Raw genomic sequence first — 12,888 nt, forward strand, 5'->3', positions numbered from 1 at the left:
TTGCCACAATATCTTGCCTCAAGATTTTTTTCTTTGCTGTCTTTCCTAGCAAATGTCCTTTATCCCTCTTCTCTTTTTATCCATTCATGTGTGTTTTTTTAAATTCGCCATAATATATTTACAATAAAAATGGCTTTAAATTTTGGCATTCTTTTGTCCCTTTCCCTCTACTTTGCAGTGCCTACTCAAAGCAAGACTACCTATTGGTTGGAAAACAATATTAACTTTGAGAGAAGTGTTATAAATAGCAATGCTTGAAGTTAAATTTCTGAAATCCGAACTTCAAAAACTATTCTGAAGAGCTGTTACTTAAAGAGCAGGCTTTTAGGCAGGGTTTTTTTCTTCCAGAAAGTGTAGCTGTCAGCTTGAGTACTTTCACATTCTGTTTTTAACCTACTATCATTTGCATGGTGAACACTTAAATACTATTGGTCCATAGAGGTGTCTGTGGGTTTTTGTTGCTTTTATTTCACTTCTTATTTTTTTAAAAATCATTTCCTGAAAACCTAGTACAGACATGTAACCTACTGGAAGGGAGCAAGATGATCTGCAAATCTTTACTTTTGCTGTTCTCTGAAGATAATTTGCTTCAGGCAAGAGATTTTTGGGTGCTGCTGAAATTTCGGAGATCTGGGAAAATGGGGTAATAGAATAACATGACACCAGTCCTTAAGCAGCAACATCTGCTGTGGTTCAAAGCCACACAAAAAAAGCTACTTAAGCAGTTGAATGTTTTGGACTGCACGGACAAGTGTGGTTCAACTGCTAAGACTACAGTGTAGAGGGAACTTTCAGCTTAGAGAAGTTGTTTAAAAATGGAGTCCTGGAAGATGAACATCTTTAAGAGACAAACATCATCTTATCCTCCAAGCTATCGAAGATCTTTATCAGAACCTGCTTATGCAAATTCAGAGATAGGAACAAGCTTAAAGAGTTATCCATGGTGTGGTCCATTGAAAAGCAAGAGGAAGAAAAATGAACATGATGTTTCCAATCTAGGAAAGCCATTGAGTGCTTATCGGTGGCAAACACATCCCAGCTTTAGGTGCAAAGTGGGCAAGAAAGAGAGTACGCAAAAAAATAAAGGAGACTTGGATGAACTACAACAAAAGGTCCTGCCAAAGATGGTTGATGATAATGCTGCTGCTTCTGCTAATGAGGTCCTTGGAACATCAGCAGAGAAGCTGAACCTGGCCAACACCCGGTCACTTCGGGTTCCATTCACCAGATCTATTTCAGAGCCAGAACCCCGCTGCAGTATCAGATTTGTGAGACCATCACCGACTTCAGGGAGGTCAGTGGAGTCTGAGCAGCAGGGATATTTCATCCGTGGCATTTTCTCTACTCTTTCCAATGGCTTCTCCAGGATGCTGAGTCTAAAAGGAGAATCAACCAGTGAGCCAGTAAGAGAAGGTATATTGTGATGCATAAGGGGGAAAAAAGAGATACCTGATTTAATTACTATTGGAATTTTAATTACTTGTGTTTTATAATAAGCTAAACCACACTATTTACTCATTATGAGCCAAATTTATGTAATAAGTACACTTTTAAAAAAGTGATAAACACTACTTCAGAGGCCCTCCTTCAATGAATAGTAATTAACAGTAAAATATGGATTTGGTTAAATAATTTTTTGTATTATGTTGTACTCTTGAACTCTGTTTTGAAGTCTGTGAAAAAGTGTTTATTTTTTTTTTTACCTTTAAGTTTTTCAAGTTAAATGCAATTTAGAGGAAGCATAATTGAATAATTTCCTCATGACAAAGTTGAGAATTAAAAAACATAATTTCTGTTATCCCTTTATAAATATTAACAAATGTTATTATTTATAGCAGAATTGTTTTGGTAGGTTTTAAAATGTTGGAATTTTGATTTGCTTATGCATAAAAATATACAATTTGCATATGGAAGGGGAAGATGCAAATCTTGAATATGTTTTCAAATAACAAAATTGAAATTTGTGTTTGATTCAGGAAACAGAATTGTCAGATTTTTAAAAACCTCATTAGGACTTGTTTACATTTTAAAAAATTTTATGTTGATGGTAGTATTGTTAAAGCCAAAAAAAAAAAAAGGAAAACCTCTGATTGCCTTGGAAATGACTGACCTAATCTGATAAGTTGTCTCAATTATGTGTTAAGACCTATTTGTATTTGTTTGTTTTGTTTTGTTTTCCTTGAAAATGTTAACACTGAAACTTTGATACTATTTTCATCCAGTTGAGAGAATTTTTGGACAAGCTGTGATCATTAGAAAACTTTAGCTTATCTTTCTTATGAGATTGGCCACATCAGCAGAGCTTTTAACTCTAAAATTGTGGGAATTAAAGAATTTTGTTATTGCAGTGTAATTTAATATATTTTAAAATAAAATTAGAGAATGTGAAAGAGTGATATATAAGTGAAAAATAAGTAATTTTGCAAATATATGTGTACCAATAACTCAGTATTTTTCCTAAACTCTGCTTTCCCTAGATTTTCCTTGACTCAGTGAGTTTTAATGATGTACTTAAGTGTTTTTGTTTTTTTTGCTTACTCTTGGCTTACAGATAACTACTAAGAGTAAAATCTTTCTTGATATGCCTCTATTAACATTCCATTAAAATTTTTGAGCCCTAGCTGGTTTGGCTCAGTGGATAGAGTGTCGGCCTTCAGACTGAAGGGTCCTGGGTTCGATTCTAGTCAAGGGCACATGCCGGGTTGTGGGCTCGATCCCCAGTGTGGGGCATGTAGGAGGCAGCCGATCAATGACTCTCTCATCATTGATGTTTCTATCTCTCCCTCTCCCTTCCTCTTTGAAATCAATAAAAATATATTTTAAAAAATATTTTTTGAAAGTCTAGGTTGTTGCATTTCCTTGGATACTAGTATACCTGTTTCCTTGTCAGGTGATCATAGGCTTATGTAAAGGAGCATCAAAGAGAATTAAGAGTTTAAAATAAATTCTTAGACTCAATGCATCTCAATGGTTAACGTGCGCATTTGATAAAAGAAAGCTATAGGTTTTTAAAAAAATATTTGTGTTTATAAACATTTTTAGACTGTTGTAGTTAACTTTCAGTTTTTAGCAAGTATGACAAATTGTTGACCATGTGTGAGTGTTTTGAGAATGTGCACCTGCTTTTTACACATTTTTTTCTACTTAAGGAGATATAAAATATTCTGCATTTATTACATCCTAATATCCATTCTAATCATAGAATAATTATGCATGTGGAAGCATATCCAAAGTTTAAAGTGTACTTATAAGGGATTTTAAGTTCAATAATTAAAGAATAGTACATACTATTCCTACCAGTCAGGTCAGCAATTTTTATTAAACAGTTACTATACCTTCTAAGTGCTTCACCAGTGGAGAGCCAAGCTCTTTAAATTGAACTGTAATTTTAATGCAAAGATTGGAGCTATTTTTTGTCAAGAGATCTACTTTTCTCTTGAGATCTACTTTTCTCTTGTAGCTTCTACCCAGCATACAGTCTGTGCCAGTGATTTTCTAACCTGCAGTTGTGGATCTTTATTTCTCTTTCCTCACAAGAAAAAGAGTATGATTGGCCTAACGGATGTGAATTCTGCTTCCATCTATGCCAATTAGCATTTGTGAAATTTAACCTCTTAATTTCTCTTTACACTTTTGTGGAATAGTAATTCCTTTCTCACAAGTGATAAGTAAAATTTGAAAATGCTATGTAAGTTATTACAGTATTGTGGCAAGGTATGAGAATATAAGAACATAGATATCTTTAAGACTGTGTTAAGAAAATCAATATATTTATTAATTTTAAACCCACTAGTGTTTGTTACTTTTCTTCTTTAATATAAATTGCAAGATGTCAGAGGCATTAAATAATGTATGTATGTATTTAATACATTTAAAATAGTGTTTGGCACATAGCAGCTCTCTCTATATTAGATATTGTTTCTATTAGAAAGTGAATTTACATGAATACAGTTATTTTTAAAAAATAAGGAAAAAGGATACTTGATTCATAAGTTTGTTATAATTATTAAATACTAGTATAAATAAATTGTAGTGTTTTAATCTTAAGTTTTGTAAACTCACACTTGTTCTGAGCATGTGCATCTTCTGAGCATAAACAAATAATAATTTCTTATAACTGAACACAATTACCCTCAAGCTTAAAGCAATGAAATATACTATACTTAGGGTCCTCAACCAATTTAAGAGGGAGAAGCTTAAGGTTTCACTACTATTCTGTGTTCAATTCTCCAGTTGAACAGTATGTATTCCTTCATCTGATACAATGTGTAGGTCAAATGATATAATATTTAAAAAATTAAACATTTTCTTATAGCTAAAAGTAATTCCAGCTGCATTTGGGCCCATGGCTAAGCATGGAGTCAACTTGCTTGCAATAGGGGAAATATATTGAACACCCATTAAGAGAGGAATAACTAAAGATTATGGCATATCAGATCAACAAAATTTCATATAATCTAATGGCTGCCACTTACTAGCTCTGTGAAACTAAGTAGAAACTATAAATTGTAAGAGTACATGGTATGTAAACCATATATCTAATGTATGTAACACTTAGAAAGTAGAAATTACTGGGAGGCAATTTTATGCCTAAATTATTTTTCTTCCTCTGTTAATATGTATAGGTAGGAATGAAAGCTTAAAAAGAGTAAGGAAGTAAACTAATTAAAAAATGAAATAAGAAAGAAAATTAAATATACCTTAGGTAGTTCTCCTTTCTGGTTACAGTTTGTGCTTTATCATGTCATAGTAATAAGAATATCCTCTTTCCCAGTGTTATGTTATTAAAGACCCCCTAACTTAGAAATTAGAAGACTTTTTTTCTCAAATATTTTAATAATCTCATTCCTCACAAGGAAAAGAGTATGATTTTAACAACTTTTACATACAAAATGTTATTGAAAAGGACCCTATACATTAATTCAAGAATTGTTTATTGAGTTCCTAAGACACTGTTATTGGTGCTGGGAACATAGCACATTATTTATTAACTAGGGGCCCAGTGCACCTTGAAAGGAACTATGGGCCATGAGACTACAGTGGGCACAGGGGCGGGTCTTGGCCCATCCTCCGCACCCCTGCCTAGCCCCTTCCGCTGCAGCCCCCTGTCTTGTCTGCCGACAGACCCGCTCCTACTGCCACCACTCCCATGCACTGGTGGCACTGGCCCCACTCAAAGCCCGCTGATGGTGTGAAGTGATTGGGGCTGGCGCCATCAGTAGGTGCGAGTGGTGGCTGCTGCCACAATTGCCCCTCAGGAGCAGGGGGAGGTGGTGAAGCCCTCAGGGGCAATCGGAGCTGGCAACCACCGCTCGCACCCACTGACGGCGCCGAGCAATCGGGACTGGCACCGGCAGCGAGTGAAAGCTCTGGTTGTAGGTGCGAGTGGCAGCTCCGGCACTGGCAGCGGGTGCAAACAGGGCTGGTGCCAGTAGCAGGTGTGAGTACTGGGCGGGACCACAGTGCATAGCAGCAAAGAATTTTCAGTAACCACCAGAGGCTCACCCTGATGACAGGGACTGGCGCCCCGCCTTGGTCTGGCATCTCTGCTCACCTGCTCCACCGTCCTGCTGCCGCAGCCGACACCCACCATGTTCCATGCTCTGCTGCCAATGGCCTGGTGGTCAACGCACATCATAGCGACTGGTTGTTTGGTTGTTCTGTCGTTTGGTCTATTTGCATATTAGCCTTTTATTATATAGGATGTGCAACTTCCTTACTTATTCTAGGGAAACAGTAACCATATTAGAAAAAAAAGTAGGCTATGTTCACAAGAAGTACATATAATAAACAGTGGTAAAGTCTAGTTAGTATAAGAACTTACCTAGTGCCTAGATCTTTTCTATAATTGGAACTTCTGTTTGCTTTATATTATAATCAGTTAACAATAGATGTTTCTATAAATTCAGAGAAATATTTTCTTCTTACTATTTCTCCTAAGAATCTGTGTTTCAGCATGCATACCACCTATTCAGCTAACATTTTGTCATCCATCTGTTGCATCTAAGCTGTCCTGAAGTTGTTGATCCAATATTTTGTCATTTATGATATTTATGTTGTCTGTTGTTAAGCAGCTTTGAAGTTAATAAGTTTTAAAAATTAAAGCAATGAACTTCAATACTTTAGGCTACTTATGTATAATTCTACTGTATTTAAAATTATTCAATATATCAATATAATTCTTTCATTAACATTTTTTTTATTGATTTCAGAGAGGAAAGAGAGAGAGAAACATCAATGATGAAAGATAATCATTGATCGCTGCCTCCTGCACGCCCAACTGGGGATCCAGCCTGTGACCAGAGCATTGCCTTGACCAGAAATTGAACCGTGACCTCGTGGTTCACAGGTTGATGCTCAACCACTGAACCATGCCAGCTGGGCCTTTCATTTTCAATAAATGTATTCTGGGTATATTAATCTGCTAAGGCTGCCATAACAAAATACCACAGAGTAGGACAGACTATATAGCTTAAAAAACAGAAATTTATTTTCTCACAATTCTACAGGCTAGAAGTCTTAAGATCAAGGTGTGGGTGGGTTGCTTTCTCCTGAGGCTTTGTCAGCTTGCAGATGGGTCTGTCTTTTTGTTGTATTCTCACTTGTCCTTTCTTTTGTTCATAGGTGCCTTCATTGTGTCTTCCTCTTTTAAAAGACACCAGTCCTATTGAATTAGGGCCCCATCTCATTATGACCTCGTTTAACCTTAATTACCTCTTTAAAGCTCCTATGTCCAAATATAGTCACACTGAGGGCTAGGGCTTCAACATATGATCTTTAGGGGGACATAGTTCAGTCTGTAACATTAGGGAACAAAGGTCTCAACAATGATGAGGTTATTAATGCAGTATATTAGTGTAAAACTTAAAGTGTTGCATGACATAGTCACATATATGCTCAAACTTTAAAATGCTTGGTTTGTCAACCTCTGGGTATTTTATACACAGTTATATGGTTTAATCCTCTGAATAATCCTGTGGGGGTAGTTATTCTCATTTTAAAAGTAAGGAAGTAGAAACTCAGAAAGGTTCAGTTACTTCCCGATGACTACCCAGCTAGTCAGTGGTGAGTCCCAGGTTTTTCTTATTCCAGGTCTCTTTTCTTACTCTTCCATTTTTGTGGATTCTGAGCATATGATTTTGAGAGGTTTTCAAAAACCTGGGAGTTTCTGCCCAATGAGCACCGCAGAATAATGGAGCAAGAGGAATATAGGAGTAGCGATCAGTGCATGGAAGTTGGAGCCAAGGAGTAGATGAAATCGTTCAGCTCTGTGCGCGCGGGAGATGTAGTGTAGAGGCAGTCAGAATGTTAAATTAAGACTAGCATTCTGACCTTGGCATGTTTGATCATCTTATTCTAGGCTAATCAGAGGCTATTAGCTGAACCACTCAACTTTCATGATTATAGACTTAGAGTTTACCCATAGTGGTGGCAATTTTAATGTTCTTACTTTATATACACACACCTTATTTTACCCATAGTGGTGGCAATTTTAATGTTCTTACTTTATATACACACACCTTATTTTATTTTTTTATTCTTTATTGTTTAAAGTATTACATACGTCTCCTTTTTCCCCATCGACGCTCCCCAGCCACTCCCACCCCCCAGGACATTCCCCCACCGCCCCAGTGTCTCTGTCCATTGGTTATGCTTATATGCATGCATACAAGTCCTTTGGTTGATCTCTAATCCCCCTCACCCCCCTCGCCATCCCCTGCCTTCCCTCTGAGGTTTGATGATATGTTTGATGATTCTCTGACTCTGAGAACCTCCATTCTACTTTCTGTCTCTGAATTTGACTACTCCAGGTATCTTACATAAGTGGAATCATATAATATTTGTCCTTTTGTACAATTCAGTTGTTTTGAGTATATTCACAGAGTTGTTCAGCCACACTGCAATAAATTTTATAACACCAGAAAAAAAACTCAGTACCTATTAGCAGTCACTTCCCAGCATGCACTTAACCCCCCACCAGTGTTTGTGGGTTTATTCCCAGATCCAAGTCTTTTTGTTAAAGATAGGCAGAGTCCATAGGTAACCACTAATGTACTTTTGTCTCTCTAGATTTATAGATTTGCCTACAGATTTCATATAATGGAATTATACAATGTGTGGCCTTTGTGTCTGGCCTCTTTTTTTTGGTTTGTTTTTAACTTGTGGACATTTTAATGACCTCCCCTCCATGTAGCTTCAAGCTACCAGGACACAGGCCCCACCAACACCCTTAATCTTCTCAGCTCTTCGGCTGAAGAATTTGGCCTTCACAGTGACAGGCTGCTTTGGGAGCTTTCCCTTCCCCAGAACTTTGTAGGAGCCCGATCACACCACATCAGTGATAGGAGCAGCTCCAGTCTTGCTTTTGGCAGCATTTACCCGTGTCTGCTCACTGACCAGGGACCACAGTTTTTCAAGGTTGACAGGTTGGGCAGAAGCTCTGGTTCCTCTTTAAGTGGTAATGCCTCATATCAACTTTCCCAAAGAAACCTGGGTAATATTTGTCAAAGTTGATCCTGTGATGATGCAAGCCACCAGCATAACCCCCCTGCCCCCAATGCTTCCTGTGCTTACAGATGTGGCCGTGACTCACGTGGCCCTGAAGTCTGGATGGCATGCCAGTGGCTGAGGTGCAAGAGCTGGCCTCTTTTATTTAGCATAATACTTTCAGGGTTCATCCATGTTATAGCATCTATCAATACTTTTTTCTTTTTATAACTAAATAATATTCTATTATGTGGCTACACTACATTTTTATTTGTGTATTCACCAGTTAATGGACATTGAATTGTTTTTTTGGCTATTGTGAACAATGCTATGAAAAGTCATGAACAAGTTTTTACACGGATATACTAGTATGTTTTCATTTCTCTTGGATATATTTACACTTATATTTTGTAAAGGACATATCCTGATCCAAAATAATGATTTGGTGTTTTGAGACCTTAAGTCACATTTCGTTTTCCATTTGTTATCTAAACACGCGACAGTCTTGCTGTTTTATATCTATGTATTTGTTCATTTAATAAATATTTGTACCAGGTATTTATAATATTTTAGTATTAATTGAATAGTTTCAGTAATTAGCAACTTTCTACACCTGTGCAGAAAATAGAAATATAAGTATGTTTTTAGTTAGGTGTGATTTAGTTTCCAACTAAAAGCTTGATTATATTGAACTTGTCGATTTGTCTTCATTGCCAGGGTGATTGTCATATTTTTACCTGAGGCAGTTAGTAGTCAATTTCTCATGCTCAAGGCCAGTATTATCTTTGTGAGGAAGCAAAGAGAAGAGTAATATGAGTAATGACTGAATCTATGATTATGAAACCTTATCCATATGAGTATACAGGTTCTTAGTGACTGAGCTTTAGTCAGTAAACCACAGGCATTTTTCCTGTCTTTCTCATGTGAATTTTCTCACTGACATATCTGTAATTACTTTTTCTCTTAGTTTTTGGATTTGTTGATGATTATTTATTCACTTGTCTTTACAAAATAGAAATCTTGTGTTGTGTCCACAATCTTAGATGTTTTCACCAAAATGTCAAAGTAGTTTGAAGCTTATAGAATACCAATTCAACTATAACTTAGCACAGAACATAACCATAACCTTGGTCAAAATAAAGGGTATTTTGAATGCTATGTGTGTGGTTTGTTGTTCTGTAGAAAAGTAGTATCTGGTGGTTAGAACATATGAGTTGTTGTCAGCATTTGTGGGTTTATTCCCAGATCCAGTTGTTGTGTTTTTTTATTTTGTTTGTTTTGTTTTTTAAGATAGGCAGGGTTCATGCCTGGTATATGTTTAGTGGAATGCGTTATATACTATGGATGTACTATAAACACTAATAAAGATTTTATACTATTGGCAGAAAAATGTAAATTACTGACAATATATGTTAAATAATGGTAGCTGAAATGGGTGCTTAGTGATTCTATTCTTTAAGCATTCTTTGCAAAGGGCACAATTAACATTCCTTCCTATTAGTGATGGTATTTTAAGCAAACTATAAAGAACTTTACATATATATATATATATATATTTAATTTTTTAAATTGATTTCAGAGAGGAAGGGAGAGGCAGAAAGATAGAAACATTAATGATGAGAAAGAATCATTGATTGGCTGCCTCCTGCATGTTCCCTGACTGGGAATTGAACTGTGACCTCCAGGTTCATAGGTCGATGCTTAACCCCTGAGCCACATTGAAAAATATTTTAATGCCATTTAACTGTTTTTAATAAGCTAGGATGAGGTTTTTATTACTTTATTTTAAGGGCAAAACATCTCTGTCCAGCTCAAGGACCAATAATATTACAAGAGGGCTTATTTTTTAAAACTCCCACCAGTTTAGGATGTTATAAAGAGGATGGAAGTTAAATAAAACTTAAATACCAGAATATCAGTGCCTAGCCTCCACATACTAGAATCATCACACAATCTTAAAGCATGTCCCTTATTCTGAAATTCTCTTCATATGCTAACTATTCAATGCAGATAATAAAAGTACAGATGAATTTCACCCTCCTCCCCCAAAACATACACACATGGAGTGGTACATGAAGATGCTTTAATTGGATCACTTAGTCTGAAAAGCTCTTTCCATATGATTTTTCTTTGTTCTCTTGCTATGGTGTTTACCTGTAGCTCTCTCCTTGTTCAACTGGTCACTTACTTAGGGACCCCTATGCAAAGCACAAAGAGAACTGCCTTTGTTCATCCACAGGTTTGTTTTTTGATTTGTTCATAGTTTTTAAAAAATATCTTTTATTGATTTCAGAGAGGAAGAGAGAAATAGAAACATCAATGATGAGAGAGAATCATTGATCAGCTGCCTCCTGCACGCCCCCTACTGGCAACCGAGTCCGCAACCCAGGCATTTGCCCTTGACCGGAATGGAATCTGGGACCCTTCAGTCTGCAGGTCGATGCTCAATCCACTGAGCCAAACCCACCAGGGCTATTTATTCATAGTTTGTTTTTAGTTTTCTTAGTGGTTGCTCTAGAGCAGCGGTTCTCAACCTGTGGGTGGCGACCCCTTTGGGGGTCGAACGACTCTTTCACAGGGGTCATCTGACTACATCCTGCATATCAGATATTTACATTACGATTCATAACAGTAACAAAATTACAGTTATGAAGTAGCAACGAAAATAATTTTATGGTTGGGGGTCACCACAACATGAGGAACTGTATTAAAGGGTCGCAGCATTAGGAAGGTTGAGAACCACTGCTCTAGAGGTAGTATAATATTCGTATTTGACCTCACAGTTTACTGGTATCAACATTTTATCACTTTGAGTATAGTGTATAAACCTACTTAGGTCTGTCTACCTTTCCCACTTTAAAATATTATCTTAAGTATCAGATGGTATTATGATTTTTGTTATAATAAAATATCTATAAACTCCTGAGGATGATAGAATATATCCTCATATTTCTGTTCTTTTTATTATTTTTTCTTCCTTTCTAATGCTCTAAAATTTCTCTTTATTATTTTCTCTCTGAAGAATTCTCTTTTGCCATTCTTTTTAAAAAAATATATTTTTATTTTAGAGAGGAAGGGAGAGAGAGAGAGAGAGAGAGAGAGAGAGAGAGAGAGAGAGAGAGAGAAACATCAATGATGAGTGAGAATCATTGAATGGCTGCTTCCTGCATGTCCCACACTGGGGATCAAGCCTGAAACCCATGCATGTGCCCTGACGGGGAATTGAACTGTGATCTCCTAGTTCATAGGTTTTGAGCTTTCCTTCAACTGAGAATGCCTTAATTTCCCCTTCATTTCACAAGTATAATTTCATCAGGTATAGAATTTGAAGTTGACAGTTTTCTTTCAGCATTTGAAAAATTTTGTTCTACTTTCTTTATAAGTTTAGATGAGAAATCGACTGTCATTTGGATTGTTGTTTCCCTAGAGGTACCATGTCATTTTTTCTGACTGCTTTCACAACTTATTTTTTGTCTTTAGCTTTCAGAAGTTAATTATGATGGGTCTTGTCTTGGATTTCTTTGGGTTTACTCAGCTTCTTTGTGTGTGTGTGTGTGTGTGTGTGTGCGTGTGTGTGTGTGTGTGTGTTTGTGTGTTTTAATCCTCACCCAGGGGGTAGTTTTTCCACTGATCTTCTTTCTTTTCTTTTTTTTTTAGAAAGGGTGGGAAGGAGGGAGGGAAAGGTGAGAGAGAGAGAGAGAGAGAGAGAGAGAGAGAGAGAGAGAGAGAGACATGGATGTGAAAGAGACACATTGGTTGGTTGCCTCCTGCATGTGCCCTACCTTGGGCCGGGAATTGAACATGCAACCCAGGTATGTGCCCTTGATCAGGATCAAATCCATGACCCTTTGGTCCTCTGGCTAATGCTCTAACCACTGAATCACACCGGCCAGGGCAACTCAGCTTCTTGAATCTGGAGGCTTATGTCTTTTGCCTACCCTTTTGGGAGGTCTTCAGCCATTATTTTTTTCAAATACTCTTCTGTCTACTCTATTTCTCCTCTCCTGAATGCCACTGATAGAAGTATTAGATCTTTTGATATTGTCTACAGATCTTTTTAACATTTATTTTTTCAGTCTCTTTTCTCTCTGTTGTTCACATACAGTAAATTCTGTTGTTCTGTCCTAAATTTTGCTGATTCTGTCTTCTGTCATCTTCATTCTACTATTGTATTTCTGCTGTTGTATTTTTGGTTCTATAATTTTCATGCAGTTTTTTAATAAATTCTGTTTCTTTGCTAAGATATTCTATTCTTTTTTAATTTGTCCCAAGGTAATTTCCAATTGATTGTGAAGCTTTTTATGATGCCTGCTTTAAATTACTTCTCAGATTATTAAAACATTTGAGTCATTTTAGTTGATTGTTTTTTTGCATTCATGCTGTGATATTCTTGTTTCTTGG

General features: G+C 36.6%; 1 protein-coding gene and 1 pseudogene across 5 annotated transcripts in view; one reads left to right on the forward strand and one right to left on the reverse strand.

Moving 5' to 3' along the window:
• Window positions 1–12,888, forward strand: part of RASAL2 (RAS protein activator like 2) — a 233,474-nt gene that overhangs the window by 77,340 nt on the left and 143,246 nt on the right. The window lies entirely within an intron of this gene.
• Window positions 8,176–8,617, reverse strand: LOC102439108 (annotated as a pseudogene).

Source organism: Myotis lucifugus, unplaced genomic scaffold (genome assembly GCF_000147115.1).
Source record: "Myotis lucifugus unplaced genomic scaffold, Myoluc2.0 scaffold_54, whole genome shotgun sequence".
NCBI classification, from domain to species: domain Eukaryota; kingdom Metazoa; phylum Chordata; class Mammalia; order Chiroptera; family Vespertilionidae; genus Myotis; species Myotis lucifugus.